The following is a 25,318-nucleotide window of genomic DNA, read 5'->3' as shown; positions in this document are numbered from 1 at the left end:
ATTACATTAGTTAGTTCGTTGTAAATACTGAAAGACAGGGTTAGGGTTAGACAGGAGTTACACTGGCTCATCACTCCGGCAGGAAGAGAAAATAACAGGACAGGATCTCCGTTTAATTCCACTTCATACATATTACCTGGAAAATACAATCCAACCTTGGTAATGAAATGATATCTTTCTGTGGTATGTCCTTGTTAGTATCTATGAAACAATGATATAAGAGCACATGAGGGAAAATATCTAAGATGAGCTTTTTGTCTTTCCTCAGTTACTTCAGCCTTGCAGAAACAGCCATGTTTTCACTGTCGCTGTCACGTTGTTGTAGAGCTTTGTGTAAGTGCTTTTGCATACTCTAACCTTTCCTTTCCTAAACGCTTAAAAAGATAACATGAGCAGGAGTAAATAACACAATAGGGTTTTCTTTTTGTTAGCATAATTGGTGCCCATTTCAGTATGTCTTGCATATCAGAGCATGTTAATAAAGCATAGTAACCACAACCCAACAGCTTCTATGTTTGGTCACACTGGTGGCATTAGTTTGCAAAAACAATACGTTTAACTTTTGCATTATATTTTGCATTTATTGGGTTTTGACAGCATCAGCACTTATTGTATAACAGTTTATATATAATATATATTTGTTAAAGATTATGAGTGTTGTTATTGTCAGACATCCCGAAATGTCAAAGCTGGCATCTCAGAATGCAGAACGAGTTCTCCTGTGTCATACTGAGTTTCAGTCTTAACTTCCTGTCAGTCTAAATTGTGATCTTTTTCCAAGTATTTTGGTGACTAAACCAAGCCAAACAGTTGATGAAATAAGAAACAAACTAAAATCTACGAGTGTGAGCCACTGCCATCACATTCTTCTTGTTAAGATAAGATAAGATAAGATAAGATAAGATAAGATAAGATAAGATAAAACTTTATTAATCCCTCGGGTGGGTTCCTCTGGGAAATTCGGTTTCCAAAAGCACAGCACCGACAGAAGTTAGAGTTACAGAATATTATACACACACACACACACACACACACACACACACACACACACACACACACACACACATAAATACAGAGACATATATAAATAAAATATACGAAGGGGATAAATAGAATAAATAGGAATAAAAATAAAAATACAAGTGAATTGCACATTTGAAGTGTTTGTCTTCTCTTTCCTGTCCTCCAGCAGAGAGATGTCTACCCCTTCCTTAGCCTGGTTCTGCTGGACGGTCTATTCCTGTTAAAGGGGGTTCTTCTTTCCCACTTTCACCATTTACTTCTCATAGGGGTTCTTTGATTTTTTGGGTTCTTACTCTAATATTGCATGGTCTATACCAAACTAAAACACCTTCAGATGACTGTTGTTATCAACTGGTACTATATAATTAAAATTTAAGTGAACAAAGGACTTGGTATCAGCCATCTAAATATTATTTAAAGATATCAGTTGGTACAGAATCCAGCCCCCCTCTGATCCTCAGTTAAATTAGATGACAAAGTCGATATATGGAGGCATTGGACCACACAAAAAGATCAGTATGTCTGAAAGCTGAGCTGGGTGGTCCATTTCAGGGCAAAGGTGTTTATTTCAAACAGACACACTCAAATGCTGTGAAATGGTGGATAATGGTGCCTTATTTTCACACTTTCACACACCTGCGCAGTCACCTCATGAAGCAGGTGTGCTTTAAAGTTTGTAACTTTCTAAAAGTTAGAAGAATTTTTGGACATCCATCCAATTCCAATGTCGAAAAGGTGTTTCAGATGCTGTCAGACAGTCTAACAGTCACTTTGTTTGAAGCACACTGAGGTCTTCAATCTTCACTCGGGGGTAGTTTCCATTACCCGTCAGCTGGCCTATTGATTTGTTTCCTTCAGGTCACCAGTTCTATTAATCCACCCTACCCCCTCTTCTATCCTGATTCTGAGAAACAAGATCCTAAACAGCTCGAGCTGCTCTGTCCTCACATCGCCATGAGTTAACAAGCCACAACAAGGCAGATCCTCATTTGATGGCTGGCGCAACACCTTTGAGCAAACCTCACACCGGTAATAAGGTGCTCTTAACTGTCTGCAGCTCGACAGTGAATAGTACTAGCACAATATCCCGAGGGCCAGGACAGTTCTCTGGATGTGTTTGATAAAAGAGACAGGTAGGTGTGTGAGAGGATTTGTTTTTGGCTCCTGTCTAGCACCTCTGCTAATCCCAAGACTCTAATGTTAGCAGAAGCTGCAGGGAAAGAGCGGCTAGAAGCCAAATGCTATTGCTCAGCAAGGCTTTATAAAACACAAAAATAAAGATATGGCACTTGGGTGTTGTCTGTCTTAGAGTCTGCCGTCAGTCGCGTGGCTGATCTTTAGTGAAATATGCTCATACGGTAACATACAAGATTATCATTCTTTTTTTTTCTTTTTTTTCTTTTTTTGTGTCCCGTTTGGATCTTTAGCCATCAGAATTGTTGTCTTAAGGCCAAGAAAGATGCCAAGCGGATTTATTTTACCAAGTGGATCATCATGGCCTTGCCATATTGGTCCATTTGATTGACCTTTATTATAATTATGAATTTATTTTATTTTCAGTTCCTACAAACGGGACAGACATGACTGGGGGATAGGACAGGGAGAAAGAATGAAAGAAAGAGAGGGAGAGAAAGAAAACCAAAGGGGAGAAGAGACGGTGAGAAGGGGGGGAAGAAAAAAACAAACAAACAAACAACAAAAAAAACAAAAACACCTGGGTCACCTGTATGGAGAAAAAAAACAGAAGAGAAAGCAAGCAACAAAGAGCAACATAATAAAAAAAAAAACGGCACCATCACAATAAACTAGCTAGCAGTAGATATCAGTAGATACTAAGTAAAAAACGATATTGTGCAGCACGCAAGATAGACAGCGCACAATGTGCTTTGAGGCAGCAGCCAAGAAAGCTGTAGTCCGCGTCTGTGAATACCCGTGTGTACACCTGTGTGCATACCTGTGTGGATCAGCATGCTTGCATTCCAAAGGTTTCTCCATGTAACGATCTGCTAGGGAGTGTGGGGAGCCACAGCCCCGTCCTCCAGGGTATGAAGCAGGTATGGAGGAGATCAAAACTCCAGACATCCAGAGGCCCCCAGAACACAAGAGACCAAGGAAGACCAACAGAGGGGCAGCCGCGCCACTGTCCCAGAAAGAGCTGAGGAGAGTCCCAGATGAGGGCTCACTCAGCAGCCGCGGAGCAGAAGCCAGGGGGAGTTGCAGTGACGCGCCCGTGAGCTCCGCCGGCAGCCAGCTGTGCCTGAGTGACCGAGCCCCAGGCTGAGAGGCCGGGGGCACCCCACCTCCGAAGTGGCCCGAGCGAGCCCCAGGCTCCAGGCCGTGATAAGCGGCCGCCAAGGAGTGAGCCGGTGTGTACCCGGACACCCACCCCCAGACACAAAGAACCACCAACGCACCGACACCTGAGGGAGTCCGCCACTGGCAGGGGAAGTGGTGGTGGGTGGAGATAGGCCTCCAAACCTTGGAGGGCCTGAGATGTCCCCAGAGAGGTGGCGTCTGATACCCAACCTGACATATAGACACAGACATACAGGCACACACAGACACAAACATCCATTCCCACCCTCATGCTCTCATATGCACTTACTCCACAGTCAACCAACGTGGAGACAGACATAAAGAGACGCTGTACACACGATCACACTCCCCAAGCGTACTCTACGAACCGGGTCTAGGTACCCTTGCCCCTGGAGGGGGGAACTGCACCCAGACCCAGGTGGTGTTACCCTTTTCCCTGCGGTGGGGAGAGGCAGACCGCCCCGACTCCGCAGCAGCAGGGAGGCCCCACACTCCAGACCGCAGTCGGACGGCCAACTCCTCCTCCTAGCCCCCCCGCTCCAGCAGGCCGCAGAGAACGGGGGTGAGAGAAGACTCCAAACCTCCCTCCACCCGCTCATTGTAGTGTTGATGCATGTGTGTTCTAAAGTGCAATTAAAACCCAGGAGGGCATGGAGCTACCTGCCAGAGAGCAGCGGGTAAGCGCATAGTCCCTCCTGCTAGCCCTCAATGTCTACGTGTATTCAAAATTGAGAGGTGGGCAACGACGCCAGGGGTGAGGTGTACACCCTGATGGTAATTTGGACTCCGTGTATCGTGCCCACCCCCAAGATCCTATATGTATGTGTAATGAGAGTGTGAGTAATGTGAATATCTAAGTTGTGGGATAAAATTGAGGCAGAGGCAGCCAGAAGGGGACAGAGGGAGGGGTAGCCTCCTCTGCACCCTGGTGACATACCCCTACTCCAAGGCCCTGCATGTGTGGGTGGTTGTGGTGGAGCGGGAGGAGGGAGGCAGCTGGAGATGGGGAGGGAAGGAAGGGAGGGGCAGATGACCCCTCCCTGGGGCCAGCTCCCCCGCTGACACCAGTAGGCACTCCCATACTCCGCGACCCGCTAGGGAAAGGGGGCCCAGGCCCATCCAGACCGGGGCCCAGCGCAGCAGCGCCCCCCGGCCCCACAGAGCCCGGGACAGTCCACCCAACCCCACCACAGAGAAAACTGCACCCACCCCACCATCAAGATTATCAATTCTTACAGTAAATAAAGCTACAGTTAGAGCCTCTGCTCCTCAAAGCTATAACTGAAAAAGAAGAGAATTAAATTCATCATTCATCATACAAATGAGTTTATCCTCTGTCAGACCAATCAACACATCTCTTCCAGTTCCATTTTTAAACCCTCTTTCGTTTTTTAACTCTTTCCTTTTTTCCTCCTCATTCTGTTTGGTTACTAATCACAAAGAGCGCTGGGATGCTTTGTCTTTTTCTGGTTGCCAAGGGAACCTCATTGTCATCCCGAGTTGTTTGGTTTCCTCTCCAAAGGTCAATGACTTGTCTGATTGAATCACACTTTTCATGCAAATAGTCTTCTCTCGCCAGAGTTTCAGAAAAATTGTGAGGCAGATTTGGAATAAAACACACCCTGTCACATGAAAGTGACATGTATTCAGAGACTAAACTGTTGATGGCCACTGCGAAACACTGACATGATGTTTGATTCAGGGCAAATCAAATCAAATCACTTTTATTGTCACATCACATGTGCAGGCACACTGGCACAGCACATGCGAGTGAAATTCTTGTGTGCGAGCCCCACAAGCAACAGAGATGTGCAAACACAACAACACAAACGAGCAAAATACAAGAATGGCCAACCTGAAACTAATAAATATATGTACAATATATAATAGTGTATGCATTTCTGGATGTGTATACTAAATATTTTCCTACGTGTGTGTGTGTGTGTGTGTGTGTGTGTGTGTGTATACACATTTTTACAAATTAAATAGTAAAAAAATAAAATAAAATAATAATAATAATAAAATATATAAAATATACAGAGTGAGACATGTGCAAAACAAGTGGCATTTATATACAGTGTGGAGTGCATAATGTTGAAGTTCCAGTAGTGAAGCTGAGGTGTCTATGACGTGTTCAGCAGTCTGATGGCCTGATGGAAAAAGCTGTCTCTCAGTCTGCTGGTACGGGACCGGATGCTGCAGAACCTCCTTCCTGATGGAAGCAGTCTGAACAGTTTATGGCTGGGGTGACTGGAGTCCTTGATGATCCTCCCCACTTTCCTCAGGCAGCGCTTCCTGTAGATGTCTTGGAGGGAGGGAAGCTCACCTCCAATTATCCGTTCAGAGCACCGCACTACTCGCTGGAGAGCTTTGCAGTTGTAGGCGGTGCTGTTGCCATACCAGGTGGTGATGCATCCAGTGAGGATGCTCTCAATGGCACAGCGATAGAAGGTCCTGAGGATGCGGGGGCTCATGCCGAATCTTTTCAGTCTCCTGAGAAAGAAGAGGCGCTGCTGCGCCTTCTTCACTGTTTTGTTTGTGTGTACTGACCACGTAAGATCCTCAGCCAGGTGTACGCCAAGGAACCGGAAGCTGCTCACTCTCTCCACAGCAGCGCCGTTGATGGTGATGGGGGTGTGTACTTCTCTGCACCTCCGGAAGTCCACTATCAACTCCTTTGTCTTTGCGACGTTGAGGGTGAGATGGTTGTCTTGACACCAGTGGGTCAGGGCGCTGACCTCCTCCCTGTAAGCCGTCTCATCACCGTTGGTGATAAGACCCACCACTGTAGTGTCGTCCGCAAACTTCACAATGATGTTGGAGCTGTTAGTGGCTGTGCAGTCGTAGGTGTAGAGTGAGTACAGGAGAGGGCTCAGCATTCATCTATTAAGCAGCACAAGAAAAGTTGTTATTCCTTTATTTTTCTGACTATGGTTTGAACCATACTCTACAAAACACTGGTTCATTCTGCCATATACAACAGTAGGAAAAGTTCCTACTTCTACTGCTTACTCACTGTTTTATGTAGTAACATAGTGCCATCTCACTGCTTCAGTTATCTGTTCATTTTTCAGGATACCTCCAACTAACATGCCCTCCTTGATAACATGGAGGAATGAAAGCCATATGGGCCAAAGTGACCATATTTAGATGAAAATGTGGATTTCTGTTGCTCTAAAGACATTTTAACTTAGGAATCTATGGGACTGACTCACTGCCAAAGCCTCAAGTAGACATTAGATGACTTCCAAGTTGGGTTCATTTTCAGCCCTGATGTTGGGCCTTGGGAGCACCTTGAACTCTGTAAAGCTAGCCAATGATGCATAAACTAACATTATGCATAAACGTTATGACACTTCTGAGAAGCATAAATGTTGATTGAGTTCCCCCAGTTGGAGTGGATCGATCTCAAGTAGAAGAGCAGGGGACTGGATTAAAGCCAGTGGCCTCTAGTAATCTGTAGTAACCAGCTAAAAACATAAAAGTTTTCCACTACGACTTATTAGTGGTAAAAACAATCAGTGCACATAGATAGTGATGCTTTTTCGTGTACTCCATAATAGTTGCATGCCAGCTGTGCCATTCATGTGTGTTGCATGCCTTTGCAAGCAAAGGATTTGAAACATCTGTGTGAGGATGGAGCTTCTGGAGGGACATTCACGCACATTCCCCCACCACAAACACCGTGTCCCCTTTGATCTATGACGCCAGCACAGTTTCACCAAAGCCAGGACAAAACAGTGCAAAGTTAGCTCATGCTGCAGAGCAGCAACAGAGCTGCCAGTGGAATAATCTTCCTCCACCCATCCTAAAGTGATTCACTGATTCCTCCTGGAAACATCAGTGTGTGTGTGTGTTAAGGGCTTTATTCCAAAATGAGAAACGATCATTAAAAAGAATGGCAGAGAAGGTCTATATTTCACATTATTAATGGGAAGTGGGTAGTTTCTGTGCCAAAGTGGCAAATGACTATAATGGGAGCTTGATTGGGTTTTTTTGATCAATACCGATGATGATTTGATTTCTTGCCCAGGTGCTGAAAACAAAGGACACTATTCTTCTGCAGAAACAAATCTCATTAGTTGCATGAAGTCGTCTGTGACCATTAGAAACAGCAGTCCTGATTCAGCTGAATTATTCATTTGTCAGATGTTTTTGCAAGCAGAAGGTCCAAACTCAACACACAAAAACTGGACTCTCAATTTTCACCACGGATGGGATGGTGATTCTATTTTTTCTCTCTTTTTTTAAGTAGAACTGTTGTCTTCATTTCTGACTCTACAAAGGTAGCTTTGAATGAGTCACAGTTCAACATAATCCTCCTTATGCTAATCTTATCCTTGGCCTCAGTGCCCATCACCTCATCCTTAGTCTAAAACAAGCTGTTTCAGATGCTCCTACTTTTAATCTGATTCTGGTTGGTTTCTTCTTAAAAACAGAAGGTTTGAAGAGCAGGTGGGTGGGGCTTATGTGAGTTTCTCTGCCCATATTGAGGGTATCCACCTCTTTATTACATAATACAGACCAGTAGTAGCAAAACATTTTTAAAAAAATAATTAAAATAAATTAAAAAAAAAGACTATTTAGAGCGATTTGCAGTCTACGCTTTTACCATGATTGTTTTACCTCATTAAATAAACTTTGCTGGCAGCCACCATTTAAAAAACACATCAAAAATAAGTGTTGTGAATGAGTCTAGCTTTGTTTGTTTTTTGAGCTTTTTACATTTATTTTTCAAGAAGCCATAGACATTAGGTTCCTTAATATAAAAAAGGTTTATTTGGTCATACAAGCTTATTTTCATCTGCTTGTTCATAGCATATAGACATTATTAATAAAATGTGAAGAAATACACAAACAAAGACAATGTGATACCCACAACTTCCGATTACAGCTAATTTATGACATGCAGAGCTTCTGTTGTAAGCCCAACAGTTACAATATGGAGCTCAAAATGAGCAAAAAGATCCACTTTCAACTTCTTGAACTCATGCAGACATTTCATTCATATCTTTTGCTCTTTGTACAGTTTTAACACTCCATTTCCAGAGACGATAAATGCTTTTCTTCTTTCCTTTTCATTACATTTAAATAACTTCAGTGTTCACTGTCTGAATGCCACCGGCGAGCCTCTCTGCTCGCATTTATCTGGCGTGCACTTTTGTCATGTTAAATTACACAGTCCAGAGATGCAGAGTTGGAAGACTGACACCGTCATAAATTTAGCGGCTGTGATTCACTGTGGCTGAGCTGCAGAGAACAGAAAACAGTGACAGGATGACAACGAAGACAAGAGACAGCTGATGGTACGCTTCTTCTGTGGACGGCAGTCTGCAAAAAGAGGGCAACTGCAGGGTAGAGATCAAAAGCAGAGGAAAATAATTTATTTTTAAATACATGTATGTTAATGTTACACTGATGTGCTGCAGCAGTTTAATGATGTGACAGAATGATATTGTCCATCAGATATGATGCAGTTCAATATGAAGTCATTTCCTGGCCTGAGTATGTGTATCCTTCAGGGAACTCGGACCTCCAACCTTTGACCCTGTGATGTAAATTTAACCAATATAAAGCTGCCTTCATATATATATAAAAAAAACATGTAATTTTATGTGTTTTTTGTACCATTGTGTTGTAACTTCCATATAGAACCATTTTAGAGATTTCAGTACCCCAAATTTAAGATAAAAAAGTTTAGATTCATGCATGCATCTTCTCATTTTCATTTCTGCAATATGATATATGCAAGTCAAAGTGGAAGCCACCAAAGCTCAGATCCACACGTGGTCAAAATCAGTGAGAGGCAGTGTGAACTGTTGATTTAATTCTAATGCAATGAGTCTCATCACCTTCCTATGCAATGGTGCATGTCAGACAACTGACAAGATAAAATGCTCATTTAAATTTCATTCAGCACTGACTTTTTATACTCATAATATTTTAATCATAATTTGTAACCAAATGTGTAGTCAATTATTTAGTGTTTGGGCCTTTTCTTACTTTATCTATGACAAAAATGTTGCCAACCCCTGCTCTACTGGTACCAAATGGCTCGTACTACATCTACACATTAAGTAAAATCTAATTGGACCTCCACCGCAGTGGTTGTGTGATTCTTTTTGTTTAAAGTTACACATGGATTTGCACATCATGAACAGATACTAACATATTGGAGCCAGTGATTAAGGCGAGTGTTATGTCTGCATTGATCGATTGATTGATTGAATCTTTATTTTGAACATGTTGAAAAAAATACAACAACATAGAATTAAAAGAGACAAATGAACAAAGCAAAACAAAAGGAAAACGAGCAACCACAACTCCAAATAACTTTCATGTTCAAAAAGGAGCAGGAAGAAGCATAAGATTATTTAATCCCACCCCTTTTCCACTATCTAGTAATCAATAGACTACAGAAATACCTCCTTGCAATTACATTATATGTCACGTGTATATTTTTTTTAATTATTCTTTTAATATATATATATATATATATATATATATATATATATATATATATATATATATATATATATATATATATATATATATATACATATATGTTTCTATCTATCCATACATACGTATATACACATACGCACATATACACATTTTCAATAACCCCATTAACACCTCAAAGGATACACAATCTACAAATATATATATACCCATACCAACATACCCGTGCACCCGCACACACATGAAAATATTAGACAAGAACACCCTATCAAATCTCTACCTTTTCCCTGTACCCTGTAAAAACCATATCCTTAAACCGCTTTTTAAACTGCGCCATGCTTGGACATTGCTTCATATCTTTACTTCACAGCTTCACTCCACACACAGAGATGCAAAAACTTTTTAATGTTGTACGGATACGAGGATGTTTTAAATTGAATTCCCCCCTCAAATTGTATCCCCGTTCCCTTTTAGAAAACATTTTTAGAATATTGTCAGGAAGCAGGTTATTTATTGCTTTATATATAATTTGTGCAGTGAGAAAATGAACCAGATCTGTGAATTTTAGAATTTTTGATTTTAAGAATAGTGGATTTGTATGATCTCTGTAACCAGTTTTATGGATTATCCTTATGGCACTTTTTTGTAATATAAAGATTGATGATAGCGAACATTAGTAAGTATTGCCCCAAACCTCTGCACAGTAATTCAAATACGGTGCAATCAGGGAACAATAGAGAATGTGGAGTGATTTGTGGTCCAGAATGTGTTTTACTTTACTCAAGATTGAGACACTTCTTGAAATTTTGTTATGTATATGATTTATATGAGACTTCCAGTTTAATTTATCATCTATAATCACACCAAGAAACTTATGTTCAAGTACTCTTTCAATTTCCACACCATCTATATGAATCTGCACTTGTGCATTTCTAAGGGAATTCCCAAATAAGATTATTTTAGTTTTACTTAGATTTAGTGATAGTTTGTTCCTGTTAAACCATTTTTTAATTTTGCACATTTCTGAAGTAATTGTATCCAGCAGCTCCTTTAGATTCCCCCCAGAACAAAAAATATTTGTGTCATCTGCAAATAATACTAATTTTAATATATCAGATGCCTTAAAAATATCATTTATATAAATAATAAATAATTTTGGACCCAGTACAGACAGAGCCCTGTGGAACCCCACAAGCAATGTCCAAGCATGATGAGGAATGGACACCCAGCTTCACAAATTGTTTCCTGTCACTTAAATCATTTTTCACCCATTGCAGTACAACCCCCCTGATCCCGTACCATTCCAGTTTATTAATTAATATGTCATGATCACTTCACTTCACATATCGATTCATCGATCAATCCACCCACCCATGTTCTTCTTCTTATCCAGGGCCGGGTCACGGGGGGCAGCAGCCTAAGCAGAGAAGCCCAGACCTCCTTCTCCCCAGTCACCTCCTCCAGCCTGTCCAGGGGAACACCAAGGTGTTCCCAGGCTAGCCCAGAGATATAATCTCTCCAACGTGTCCTGGGTCTGCCCCGGGGCCTCCTCCCTGTGGGACACATATTTATTATATCTAAATAGGTGGGTGAATAGATGGTCCAGTGGTTAGAATTGTGTCGACTGGAGATCTCATAACAGAAGAAGCAGAAACACCTGTAAAAGATTTGTATGGGAATACAACAGGCTTGTGGCTAAAATCGGTCCTTATGACAAACTCTACAACTCACTGGTTCATTAGTAGGGGTGGAGGTTGGTATTCAGTTTATAAAACTGGAATTACATTTTTTTTTAACCTTTGACATCCACTACGATCCCCGTGAACCACTTAGAGTAACATTTCAGCCACAAGATAAAGGAGCATAATTTCACAAACTAGATGATGTTAGCTTTCAGTTTCAGTTCAGGCTTTTTGAATCTTTTTTCACCTGATAGTTAAATAGGTGAGAAGTCCAAGTCTGTAGATATGAATGCATGTTGCTGGTGACCTGGTGGATGTTAAGAGGTTAATGCAGTGGCTGATCGGTGTACACGGCTGTTTCTTTATGATACGGTGAGTAACTCTGTAATGATTGTTCACAGGGGTCCATTGATGTGTAGAATAGTGAATGCACAGATGAGAAAGGATACTGATCTCCATTCTCAGTTAAACCCTTCTCTGTATAGCCGCTGCTATTGTGCTGGAGCTGCTGTTATTATTACTATTATTCTCATTCAATTCAGGAAAACTAACCACAGAAGTCTGCTTCAGTCCCTTTTTCTCAGAGCTGCAGCTCCTGAGCTGAGAACAATGCAGCCGAGCACCGAGGAGGGGAAGCGTGGCTGTATTTACCTTCACCCACCATGCCAGCTTCCTGCTTTTATGCCCACAGGCTGCGTTTGTCGAGTATTGTTTAGATACAATGTCGCTGTTCACCGGAGGCTCAGCCGTCAGCGCTGAAGTTTCTGTTAGTTTTCTCAGAGTCAGACACATAAGCTCAGGTTAGCTAAACAAATTCATCCTGCTGCACACAGCAAGTTTCAGCCATTCAGCGCTGAGACAGACTGTTTCAGGTCAGATCTCTTCAAAGGAAATCAGGATTAGATGCATCTCTCTCTCTCTCTGTGAATTGTAAAAGTCAAGAGCAAGAGTCGCTCTCATAAACTTTTCAGACGGGGTCAGATAGCACTGAGCGAGGTGTCAGTGAGTCAGGGAGAATATTACTGCACTCCCTTTGACACTAATGCATCTCCAGAGGTAGGAGTAAGCATCACCGTGCTCCACTTCAAAGACAGTAAATAGAAAATCTGTAAGGAGCCTCTGAGATTTCGTGACATGAAGACAATACTTCAAAGTCAGGATGCTTCCAAATTTGTTGTGCATCTTGAGCCACAAGATGAAGATCACTCTCAGGTATAAAAGCTTTTCATGAATAAATGGGTTGTAACAAAACTGTCAGATGTGCAGTTATTTTGCCCCTGTGAAATCTAAAATGTCCAGGCTAAAACATACCTGAGTGAGCTCAGGGCCCAGCTCATGTCAACTTAATTTAATGTCTAAAATTGCTGGCGCCAAGAGGTGCATGGGCAGCAGAGGCTTCTAGTGAGAGAGTAAGATCTTATTTTTCTTGATACTTGCTACTCATTCACACTGCTGTTTCTCTAAATTATTTCCATCCTGTCCAATAATACTTAACCCTCTGATGTCATGATCAGTGATGACCTGAAACCTGACCAGAATATGTCATTATTTTTTTTAACTATTAGGGGACAAAAAATCATTCTGGCATTTATAAAAACAATCATAGGGTTATGGTTAGTGCAGCAGCTCAGGGCTAAGTTTGAGGTAATCCCCAAAGATATCTAAAACCTCAGGGGGATGAGTTTACTCCTGTGTCAATTATTTCTTTAAACTCTGATAGGAAAATGGGACGTGACATGTGCTGGTGTTTTCAGTTTGCTGATCCAGCTACGTTTCAACCTATAGTCGTACGATCTGGGTAATAATCGAGTAAAGAGTGAGATCATTAGTATAAACAGATGAAATGAGTTTTCTTATTAGGCTGTCTCGGCTTAGCATTGGAGAGAGGATGAAGAGCACAGACAACCAGAACGCTACTCCTCCATGTCAAAGGTGAGGTGGTTCAGGCATCTGTTTAGGATGCCTCCCTGTGGAGGTTTTCCAGGCACACACAGCTGGGAGAAGACACTGGGGTAGACCCAGAATCCGCTTGAGAGATTATATATCTAGTCTGGCCTGGGAATGTGACAGGATCCTGCAGGAGAAACTGGAAAATGTTGCAAGGTTGAAAGCTGTTTGGGGAATACTGCATGACCTGCTGTCACACAACCTGACTTTAGATAAGTGGAAATGATGGAAGGATGAGATGGATGTTGAATTTGGAATTTCTTTGAGCCTGAATATTTATGTGTATTAACGCAGATTAAAATAAACCTGATTTTTCAGGTATCCTTATTATCAGCTCTTAACTGTGTGACAATCCACTGCAGTGACCCATAGGTCCCATTATATTAAAGGCACTAACAGATTAAATACATTGAGGTGTGGGGGAAGGAAGGAAAAGTAATTGAGGTGTGATTAAAGTCCCTCTACAGGCTGCGGTTTATTAATGTGTCACTTCCAATAAAACTCTCCCTATTCAGATTTTGGTCGTCATGGAGATCTCAGTCACTCCTGAGATGGTGACAAAGGTTAGAGTGGCGGTGTGTGATTCCTGCCGCTCGGAGACAGACTGTAACTGCATTTCTGCCACTCAGCCTCAAGATCTTTTTTTTATTATTATCATTATTCGATCCGTCACTTTTCAGAGGCGAATCTGACGCTGTCTGAGAGGAACATCCATCCTCTCAGGCATTTATTTTCCTGTAAGAGAACAGCTTTTTGCTCTAAGTCCATTTCCTCATTTCTCTACACTTGTCGAAATACAACAAAGAAACTGTGCGACAACCTCGGAGCGATTTCTTTATGCTCCCGGCTTTGAAACTGCACAGAAAAGTTAAGAGATGTGATCATAAAGGTGTAATATGGTGCATTGAAGGGTCAAGACTTATTTTTATTCAGCAAAACCTTGAATGAGAAATCGAAGCAGCTCCTGGTGAATTTTTACAGCTTTCAAAAGATGGTTTTATATGAGTCTCAGCTTGTTTCACTCTCCTTTCTGACTGACTGACACTGGCTGTGATAGAATCATAGAATAACTCAGGGTTTATTAATGGGCTTTTTTCATGTGGATCACAAGCGGTTTATCTAACGCTGACAACAGAAAACTCCTACTGGGGTGAACTGGCATCTCATTCCCAATTTTATCATTGTTATTGTATCAAAAACTACTAAATAAATCATTGAAGAGGCTTGAACAGGTGATTCACATACCTTTAAGCAACAGTGTTTAAGAAGGCTTGGTGGGAATTTTCAGCTATTCTTCCAGGAACAAATTGTGTTGTATTCCTAATATTTCTTCTTCCTCTTCCTCTTCTCCTTCTTCTTCTTTTCTTTTTTTTTTTTTGCATTGTTATAGATATTCAGGACACAGCACCACAGTATTTTCTGTTCTATATATGACAGAGAGACTCATATCTGATTTTACAAGCCTTTATTTCCTCTCAGTTAAAGTGGACCTATTCTGCTCATTTCCAGCTGCTGATTTTTACTCTTCTGCTAGAGCAGCTTTGCACGGTTCCCGAATATTAATTTTTCATCTTACACTGGACCCTGATGCATCCCTTAACTTCATTATCTGTTTGAAACAACCTATTATAACTCCTCTATCCTTAACACAACCACTTATTGGCAGCTTATACATCCACCTGCTATGTATGTATAAAATATATCTTTAATTAACTCTAAAAAAGCTGTGACAACGGGTTTTTTTTTTATTCTCAACCTGTCCAAGGTGCACCACACCTCTAGCCTTATAACAGCTGAGATAGTTTCCAGCCCCCTTGCAACCTTGAACAGAAGACAATAGATGGATAGAGGTTGTAAACATGTTTATTTCTGCTATAAAGTTGGACATTTTAACATAGGAGTCTAAGGGGACTGACTCACAGCTGGAGCCTCTGGTGGACTTTGGAGGAACTGCATCGTTTGGCTTTATATTTGTATTAGAGGCTGCTGCTTCTAATTACCACTAAAAGTACCAGATGACTTTTTTTGCTCTGATGATGAAATGGAAAACTAAATCACAGCAGGGTTTATGATTCATGGATCAGTGCCAAATCTCATCTATTAAGAGACACAAACAACTGATGAAAAAGGGAAAAAAAATCTAATTTATGTCTGCACTTAAGAAAAAAAATAGGAAACTCAAAAGTCATTATCCTGTAAGCCTCTGGGGACCACGAATGTCTATAAAAAAATAATGAAAATCCATCAAACTGCAGTTCATTATTTGCCTAGAGAATGTGTAAAGGCCCACATAAATAAAAGTCAAATAAAAATAGTGTCAATGCATGTATACTATTGATCTTTTCACATTATTAGCAAGTATTTAAAAGATCTAACAACACTTGTAGGCTGAAAAGGGGACACAGAAAGTCAAATAAGTAGTGAGTAGATGAAAGCACTCATGAGCCGCTCCACATCACTGTGGGAAAGGAGTACCTTAGAGGTTTTCTGTTAAAACTAGGCTCCACAGGAATTCTCTGCAGCAGCTCTTCAAAGTTAATACTGGAGCTTGGTATGACCTCAGTGTTTTGAGGAGAAGATTGCTGATTAATAGCAGGGATTAATTGTTGTTCGGGGCTGTTTGGTAAATGGTTTTCTTCAGGGTTTTTTTGGTGTCATTGTTTAATCAAAATTCCCTCTTTATCCTGAAAATCATCTGATTAAAGTTCCCCTCCCTGAAATGACAGCAAGTTCTATTTGTGTGCATGAGCGGGGAATATCCAGGCCAACACACTGGCATGCATGTAACTGGAAGTATGTTATCAGACCCTCTTTGGGGTGAAGTCACTTCCTGCTTCTCCTTCCAGCCCAGAACGTCAGATAACAGCACCCACTCTCAGCCTCATAAGAGTTTGTCCATACCAGGAAATGGCACAATGGACAAACCCATTAGCTTTCAGATGGGGTGGAGCAGGGGCACGCCAGCCTGTCACACGGTCCAAAATAAGTGTCCATTACATTTCCCATTCTTTATGATATAGCGTTTTTGTTTTTCTTTTACTCCTGTACTCAGCAGTACTGGTTGATGTGGAGCTCACTGGAAAAGCCATCAGTGGCTTTTCGTTCCCTGGCCACCCGTAGGTGTGTGTGCATGTGTGTGTATGAGTGGGTGAAACGTTTGCGTTGTGAGGGCTGATAGATTATTCAGTGTGTGTAGGAAGGAAGTGTGATTGCTCTGTGTAAATCATTTGCTGCTGTGGTGACAGACAGGAATGCTTTTAGGCCAAAGTTGGTGACGTGTGTGCGGTCTGCGCATGACTCACCTCTGGACAGCTGTTGTGTGAAAATGATGACCAGTGTCACCAGCATAAATTGTTTCCATATATGTTCTGCAAATAGAATTGATAAATGGAATCAAAATTACATTTCATTTCAGCATCTTTAGGGGCATTTATATCACTGTTTAGCCAATTGTGATGCTTTTAAATGAAAATAAAGAGGGTATCTGAGTGCAAGTGTGTTGTGTTCGGAAATGATTATATTTCTTAGCTCCCAAGTGTTTTGCCAACTACTGCACACTAATATTGTTTATCAATTTGATTCTAATCACAGATCTTTAATCATTAACAAATGGCTATTTAGCTTTTAGCACAACACAGACTCCAATAAAAACTGCACGTTAGGACAAATAGCAAAGACTTCTGTCTTTATATATTCTGTTAGCCATAGCGGTTATTACTTAAGTCAGCTAACTGATTACTTGACATGTTGGGTATCAGGTCATTAGGTCATTCTAGCAGGTAAGCTAATGCTAGCCAGGAGAAACCCAGTTACATCTACTGAAGCTCTGCTGGTCAAAAAGGATCTGAACTAATGCCAGAAGAAAAGTACAGTCATCAGCAAGATGTTTGATTCATGGAGGGATCACTTGGTTTTAAGGATAAATTACAGTCATCAGCTGTTTCTTTGCTATATGTTAGCTAAGACTAGCTTGAAAGCAACACAAATACAGTCATCTTATGTTGCAAAAGTACTGTGTTGAGTCTATAAGTTCAGCTAATTCATCAAAACTCAAGGGCCTAATCGTGTTTGTAAATTAGCTTGCAGTTTTCAACCTACTTAGTTAAAAGATTTATAAAGTGTAGGCAAGTTTTATCATCATCATCACCTTCAGGTCACTGGTGTAGAGAATTTAGAGCAAACATGACACAGCTATTTCCATTGGGTGAGTATCCAACCTTCTAAAGTTAAAGTCACCATTGACAATATCAATCCTTCAGTTGCATGGAGGACTGTGATGTCACCGCTAACCTACAGTACATTTGTCAAGCTACATCACTGCTGGGATAGAATGTTCAGGGGTTACTGCTAGTAGGTAGTAGCTGCTAGCTAAACATCATACACCCTTCACAGTTGCTGAGGGTGTTTGCTTGCTAATATTCCAGTTCAATGAGACCCACCTAATGGCAACAGAATAACAGGAAATTGAAAACTGAAAAGTCAAAATTGCCCGCTTTTATGAATGGTTGTCCAGACCTGTTCAGAGTGTACTCTGTCTCTCAGTACTAAGGCAGCTAGGATAGGCTCCAGCCTAAAAGGTTAAAAAGAAATGGTTCAAATTATTTAGGTTTAGTAGACTTTTCCATTTCATTTTTTAGTTTTTGGTTTACTTTTATAATAGACCTTTACACATCATTACCACATGTTAGAAAGGCTTTCCTGCCAGAGAGATCACACCATACTTTGATCACTTCCACATTTACCCACTGGGACACAAAAGGCCAGGAAAGAAAATGTGTGCAGATAGAAAAAGGCCTTACATTAGTTCAGCCTTTCAGCTGAGTGAGGCTTGGATGCCAGTGTTTGTGATGCACTAATCCCCCATGTTTAGCTCTGTAAATGAATCCATAGGATAACGCACAGCGCAGCCATTTATAGCTTTGTACAGTGACTGCAGGGGGAAGCTTTCAAAAGTCTGTGCCTCCAGGTTCATTGACGATCAAGCCTACATTTAAGATCCAGTGACAGGCACATCACTCATCCTCCACGCAGCATCTCATGAATATGGATGCTCAGCTCAGCTTGTTAGCACTCTCGGTTGTACAGGTGAAGTGCACATGTGGAGGCTTTTACAACCAAGCGGCTTACCCCAGTGGAATAATCAAACATGGCTGAGGACGAGTCTCAGGGTTAGGTGGAAAGGAGCTCGACACTGCTGGTCAACACGCCTTCAGCTGCTGAGAAGTGCGCAGATCCTCAAGGGTTACTTCGGTAATTCCCCTGTCTGCTCAATGCAAATCAGCTCTCAGCAGGCAACAAGCTGTTTATGACTGTCTTGTTTTCTAAGAGATTTATTCTGCATCAGTTTATACCGAAGCATTTATCACAGCATCTGTCACGGGCAGCTTGAAATTGGAGGCTTGTTATGATGTCAATACTTTAACAGTCTTATTAAATCTCATATAAGGCGGAGTTAAATTTAGAGCCATCAGCGCGAAGGGTTTTTTATTTTTTGTGACAAACTTGCAGCTTTGAATATCTCAGCTGTGAGGTGACACGCAGGAATAAAATTGCTTCTTTTATCTTCCATGCAAACTGAATAAATGTTTTTTTTAGCATGTTTGAGATATGAAGCTGTGACTGATCCAGTTTGTACTGAGTTTGTCTTAATTGCCTCTAACTATGAGCTAAGCTGTGCTAAATGCGGAATAGTCTGACACAAGTGATAAATCGTCAGTCTTGTAAACTTCATTGATGTTAAATATATATTAAAGGATAAAGAGACAGCTCACACTGAAATCAAACAGACATATTTTTCCTTTTACCTGATGTCCTGCTTTTCCTGTTTTAGTGTGAGTCGACCAGTTTTGGAGCTATCGATATCACAGAGATCAATCTGCACTTGCCTTGTGGTTCTTGCATAAAATGATCTGGTTACGCCAAAAGTCTACAAACGTTGATGTGAGTTCAGTGTAAGAACTAACTACCATTAGCACAAAAGGGGAGTGGGGATGGGCCATTATTTCTTTTACATTCTGTCATGCTGTCAAGACTAGTTGGAGGGGGGTTCTGTCTGCACGTTGATATGGATGCAGAAGATAGACTCCCACAAAAACAAATTGTGAGGAAGCAGCATCATGTAGGGACTGAGTCAAAATTTCAGGAGGAAGCATTTTTATCACCACAAAGGATACAGCAATCTGTTTGTTGGGCAAAGAAAGTAGTCTAAATGAGAATGGAAATTATCCCTTCATCCATTCGTTTTCTGATATTTATTTGTGTTTGTGTTTGTGTTGAGAGCAGTTTAAGTATAACTGCGGAGATCATGTTCTCCTGAGCTACCTCCTCCCAATCTTCTGGTGGTACATCGAGGCATTCCCAAGCCAGCCAAGAAATATCCATGAAACACCTCACCTATGAGGGATCCTATCTAGATGTTCAAACCTAGTATGAAACCTCAGCTAGCTGCTTTCAGTGTTGAGGAGCAGCAGTTTACTTTAAGTTCCTGCTGCATGACTGAGCTCCTCACCCTATCTCATAAGGGTCCAAACAATCTTCAGTGAAACCCATTTTTATTCCTGCATCTGCGCTGCGATTCTTTTGGCCAATACCCACAGCTCGTGGACTTCACTAAGGGCAGGAATGATTTACAAGGACGAGCATGTTGGGGTCACTGTTTTGCCAAGACCAGCAGAGTCACTAAATTACAAATATTTTAATAGACTGCCTAACACAGCGATGTCATTCACCGTGGCTAAAATCTTTTCTGTGAGCCTCAGTGGTCCTCGCTGCGTACCTTGTTCAACTACTTCTCCTTTTGCTGATGTGTTAAAAAAGGAAATATTTTCAAGAACACTCACTAACAATACATCTACCTTAGACTTCACCTCTATTAACCCTAATTCTTGCTGCTATTGCTGCTGCTGCAAACATTAAAAGCAGAGTTTTGCCCTGACCCTGCATAAAAATCCTTGTATAATATAGTTTTTGAATAAAGTTTTTTATGTCTGATTTGAATGAAGTGTCCTGGCATTTTATCACACTATCTGTATTTAATGGTTGTGTCTGCCAACAGCTTGATTACTGCCTGCTCTTTTTGGATTGTGAGGTGTAAAATGTACTTTTTGTGAGATGTTGTGCTTTATGATGGTCCAAAGGAGTGAAGGAGAGTTGTTCACACTCATCCTCATGCATGCGTGACCTCTGTTCCACACAGTGAGCCGTGGCGCTTTGCAGGTGGATCATCATCAATCATGGATGAAAAATTGTCTCTTTTTTCCCCTGTCCCTCCCAGGCACTTGACCTTTCCCCAGACTTTTTTCTCTGGGATTTCTTCCTACTGTGATATCTTAATAAAAGATAAAGAGATCTTCTCAGTGCTGAGGAAGAAATGCCCTCCAGAGAGCACACATATTATATATACCAACAATCTGAGTCAAGGGATATAACAGCACTCAGAGGGATGTCTGCATGTCGAAATGACTTTCCCAGGAGAATCACATGACAGATCTCACCAGCACCACCATGTGTTCTCTATTACTAAGAACAACTTGGACAACCAGATGCAATTTACCAAGAATAATATCACCAGGGACTTGTTTATATAGTTTTCCAGTTGCAAATGCTCTCCATACGTTACTATGCATCTGACATTATATTGTATGAAATATTTGATATTATGCCAACAACACAAATATGTTCCAGAGGTCCAGTTCAGCTAATTAGCTGAGGTAAAGCCTAGCAGCTAAAGCCACTTGTTATGCCATAGAAGTGGCAGATGTGGCTACAATTTAGCTTTCCATCACCAGTGTGTGAATGTGTGTGTGAATGGGTGGATGACTGAATGCAGTGTAAAGCGCTTTTGGGTCCATAGGGACTAAGTAAAGCGCTATACAAATACAGGCCATTTACCATTTATCATAGATGTGTCAGTCAAAGAGGCCACACCCATGATAATGCAAATTATAAACCTTAATAAAATTCAAACGGGTGAGTTTATTGTTAAGGGGGAAATCAGCTATAGACACCAAAGTATATTTTGTTTGTTCTTTAACATTAGTCTTGGGGATCTGACTGACTGCTGGAGGCAGCCTCAAGTGGACTTTATTGGAACTGCAATTTCTAACAGCTGCTTGATCAAAATGTAAACTGTCTGGATTGAAATGAAACATTTTCAGGACACTGACAGTGATTTCTGTGAAGGCTTGAGTATTTCCCCTGAGATGACCTGCAAATAACCTGAAGTAGCCACTTTGCCCTCCTCGTTCTGCAGTAGCCTCTTCCCCATGGAGACACTGCTCCCCGTTTGCCCCGTACCGCTGTGAGCTGGCCTGCTGTGGCCTTCTTCCTGTGGAGGAGTAGCGCCTGAGAAGCTGGCAGGGCTTCCCATCTCCTGCACACAGAAGCAGCTTCTCCCCCAAGACAGCACTCAGCATGCAGGCAGGGCCTGATGGGCTGTACCTCTCCTCCCTCTTTTCTCCTGCTTCTTTCCACTTTTGGGAGTAATCCTGGCTTGGCAAGCAAGCTAAAGGCCAGACGGGGCGTAAAACATGTTACAACAAAATGTATTGGAAGATGTGGGGGGGATTAATTCGTACCTGTCGTACCTGTCTGCTTTAGTAGCGGGGGGGGAGAGGTATGAGAGACATGGATGTGAGATACGATGGGGAAAAGAGGAGTTGGTGATGGACAGCAAGCTTAAATTGAAACAGAATAAAGCCCAGAAATCTGCAATAAGACTGGCATCTGCTGTAAAGAGCATATTTCACTTATACTTCAGCTGAAGGTCAATACTCTCAGCAAGCTGCTGCAGCAAAGGAAGCTAAATCTCTCAGAGTGTAATCTAAAAAGGCCAGTATATTACCAAAGATTCACACTGAGAGCTCAAACGGCCACAATAGATGTTAAAGGACAGCAGCTGAGAACACAAAGGCCTTCAAACCTTTATGTAACCGAGGCTGGCATGTGGTCAGCGTTAAATTTCAGGAGCAAAGCAACATGAGCAATGAAGCTTCTTTTTTTCTCCCTCTTTCTGCATGAGACAGTGCTATTACATTTTGCTTTATTTTCATTCAAAACTGAGCTATGATTCCCATTTACTGCACAAACATTCAGAGACAAAACCAAAGTCACATGACACAGAAGGAGAGAGGCACAGGGTCAGCATGACTGCCCATGCATAAATCCATGACATGAAATAGGCCAGTACAGGAGCTCCTCTGACTGGTCAGCAAACCAAAATAAAGGAAGGGGGGGATCCTAATCCCTTCCTATCCTGGCATTCACTGCCCATGACTATTAGATCTGTTACTAAATCCTATCCAATGTATTGCCATCCCTGCGGTTCAGCAGTCGAGAACAGAACCTGCCACCTGCAGTCAGTCATCATTAAAACGCTGGGTGGAAAGGCTCTGTTTGTGTTAGTATTAAGGTTGGTAGTATAATGCTCGACCAGGATTAGGGCTGACTCGGGATTGTGGGAAACATCAAGAGGAACACAGAACTTGATGAAATCAATTGTGAGGATGCCAGCCTTCTCTTGAATATAATGCATGTACATGTACATTTGAAAGGATTCAACAGCAACATCTCTTTTTAGAAATCATGACCTGGTAACTCCAAACAATCCACGGATGTTGTTATGAGCAGTTCCAAGCAAGAAGTGTTTTTTCGAATTAATTTCACTCGTCAACAAAAAAAAAAAATTGAGCATCCAGCACAACTCTCGCATGTCAGTCTAGTTGAAACTGATTTAATTTTTAGGGTTGGAAATAACAGGGAAGCTGAAACCTACCAGGCTGTTAAGTGTAGAACATACTGTGTCAAAAGCTGCAGTTCAACTAATGTCCACTAGAGGCTGCTTCCAACAGTGAGACAGTCCCACTAGATTGGCATGTTAAAATGTCCGACTTTACAGCAGATATAAGTATGTTCACAAACTGAAACAAAGAAAACTGGGTAGAATTTTTTTAACACTAACATGTTTAAATGGCATTAAGGCTTATTAAAGCATTATTAGGGGCGTGGCCTGAATGGCAACATAGGCAGCTGTAGCTGCTAGCTGTCTGCTAGGCTTCACCTCAGCAAAGTTCAGGAGTCCCTGAACTTAAATGAGGTATGGTTGGTAGATTCCCCTCTGCTTGTTTTGTTTAGAGGAACACTAAATTATCTGAGAAAAACATTAATTTATAGAACTGCTTAAATTTGGTTTCCATGAAAAGCTCCTCAATCAAAACAGAAAAACTTTTGATCTTTTCACTTTCTGGCCTTTTGTTCTAACATTGAAGACCACCCCGTTGGAGTGTGTTTGTTGTATCTTGGTACAGATTGCTCTTCATTAGAACAAAATCACATCTTTGATTTGGTTCAGCTTCTCTGATGGCTTTTGCCTCTTCATCTTCTGTTCCTGAGAAACAATAAATCAGCCAGTAATATGTTATTATAGTTGGAGTGACCACTTCAACTTCAACTTAAAATTAAATCCTGATGAAATCAACATCCATCCCATTTGTGACAGACTTTTCAGTTTAGGTGCCCCAGGAGAAAGACCCGAGAACCCGACTTTGTGATTGGCTGTTGTTCTTTTTGATTGCCTGTAATAATCCTGCCACATTTATTTCAGCATTTATTACTTTCTGTGCTGTTTTAAGGACCTCGTAATTGTTCTGAAGTGTCCCAACCTCCAGGCTCATGTAATGCTGTCCTCTGCACAGCCGCCTGAAGCTGCTCCCTGTTAATCATTGCTGCACCTGTGCCAAGTTATTACAGCGGGAAGACACACAAATACAATTATGATAATGGTGCGCAGATAGCAGAGAGGATAATTACACACTTTTTGGATGAACATGACTTGACATCGGCAACAGAGTTCTAGTTCACATCTGCTGCTCATCACTCTTCGCCCGTCTGGTTGTTTTCAGCCGATGAAAATCTCACCATCAGCTCTATGTGAGTTTGTCTTTATCTGTCTCAGTACTGCCAAGTCAACAATCGTGGATGAAATATTCCTCAATAACAACAAATCAACCTGCGAATAGAGCGGGAGTCGGTGCGGGATGAGATGGAGAGAAGTTGGCCACGGTGTCGCTGGCAGAGGGCCAGCTTGAGCTCAATTCCACCCTCAGTTTGTTTGCTTTGATTCAGCATTCAAGGAAAAAGCCATTAGTCAATCTGAGGGAGGCAGGACGCCATCGAAGTGAGTTATGCCCCACATCATTTTCCACAGAAGCAGGACAGATTAGCTCTCTACACCGCTCACTCTCTGTGTAGTAGCATGAAAATATGGAGCCGCTCTCCTTGTTTGACTCAGCAGAGTGAGGTGGGATGTCTGCGCAGGGTAAGAACGAATTAGATGTCATTCACTAATCATGTTACAATTGGGTTTATGAGGCTTTGAATGGATTGGCAGAGGAGTGTGGTTTAATTGAGGCCAATATAAAAAATAACAAGATGTTTGTGGATTTGAAAGAAGCAAACAGGCCATCAGATGCAATGTCTGAAATCTGGTTAGAGTTGTTTTCCTGTTAAGAGGAGATGGGTGATGGGAAGTGAGATTACTTACCTTGCTTATCCCAGTCTTCATTAACTCCCCAACCAGTTGAAGCAGATGGCTGTCCCTTTTCTTGTTAAAAGGGAGTTCTTCCTCCCCAAAGTCACCAAGTGCTCCTCACAGGAGATCATCTGATCAACGGGTTCCCTCGACAGAGAACAGAGAGAGCTTCATTTTTCAGAGTGATGCTTAATTCAGACACAAGCGATGCCGTAGCAGCATAAAACAGAAAATGCACCAAGCACTGTAGCCAGCCCACTTCCATAGTTCATAAACTTCCTGCAGATTAGCCTTGTTTCTTTATTTTCCGAGGGGCTAAAGTCATTTAAGTTAGTCTTTGGTATCCTGCATGCAAGAGTCC

General features: G+C 41.5%; 1 long non-coding RNA gene across 1 annotated transcript; it reads right to left on the bottom strand.

Annotated features, from left to right (window-relative positions):
• Positions 1 to 11,209: 11,209 nt before the first annotated feature.
• On the bottom strand, positions 11,210 to 25,100 carry LOC143412899 (uncharacterized). The gene is made up of 3 exons (XR_013093426.1): positions 24,970 to 25,100; positions 16,733 to 16,798; positions 11,210 to 11,354 (listed from the first exon to the last, which is right to left on the bottom strand). It is a non-coding gene; the product is annotated as an uncharacterized LOC143412899 (long non-coding RNA).
• Between the last annotated feature and the right edge of the window lie 218 nt (positions 25,101 to 25,318).

The sequence above is a fragment of the Maylandia zebra genome, linkage group LG16, assembly GCF_041146795.1.
Source record: "Maylandia zebra isolate NMK-2024a linkage group LG16, Mzebra_GT3a, whole genome shotgun sequence".
Classification (NCBI taxonomy): Eukaryota; Metazoa; Chordata; class Actinopteri; order Cichliformes; family Cichlidae; genus Maylandia; species Maylandia zebra.
This window is presented reverse-complemented; position numbering and strand designations above follow the sequence as displayed.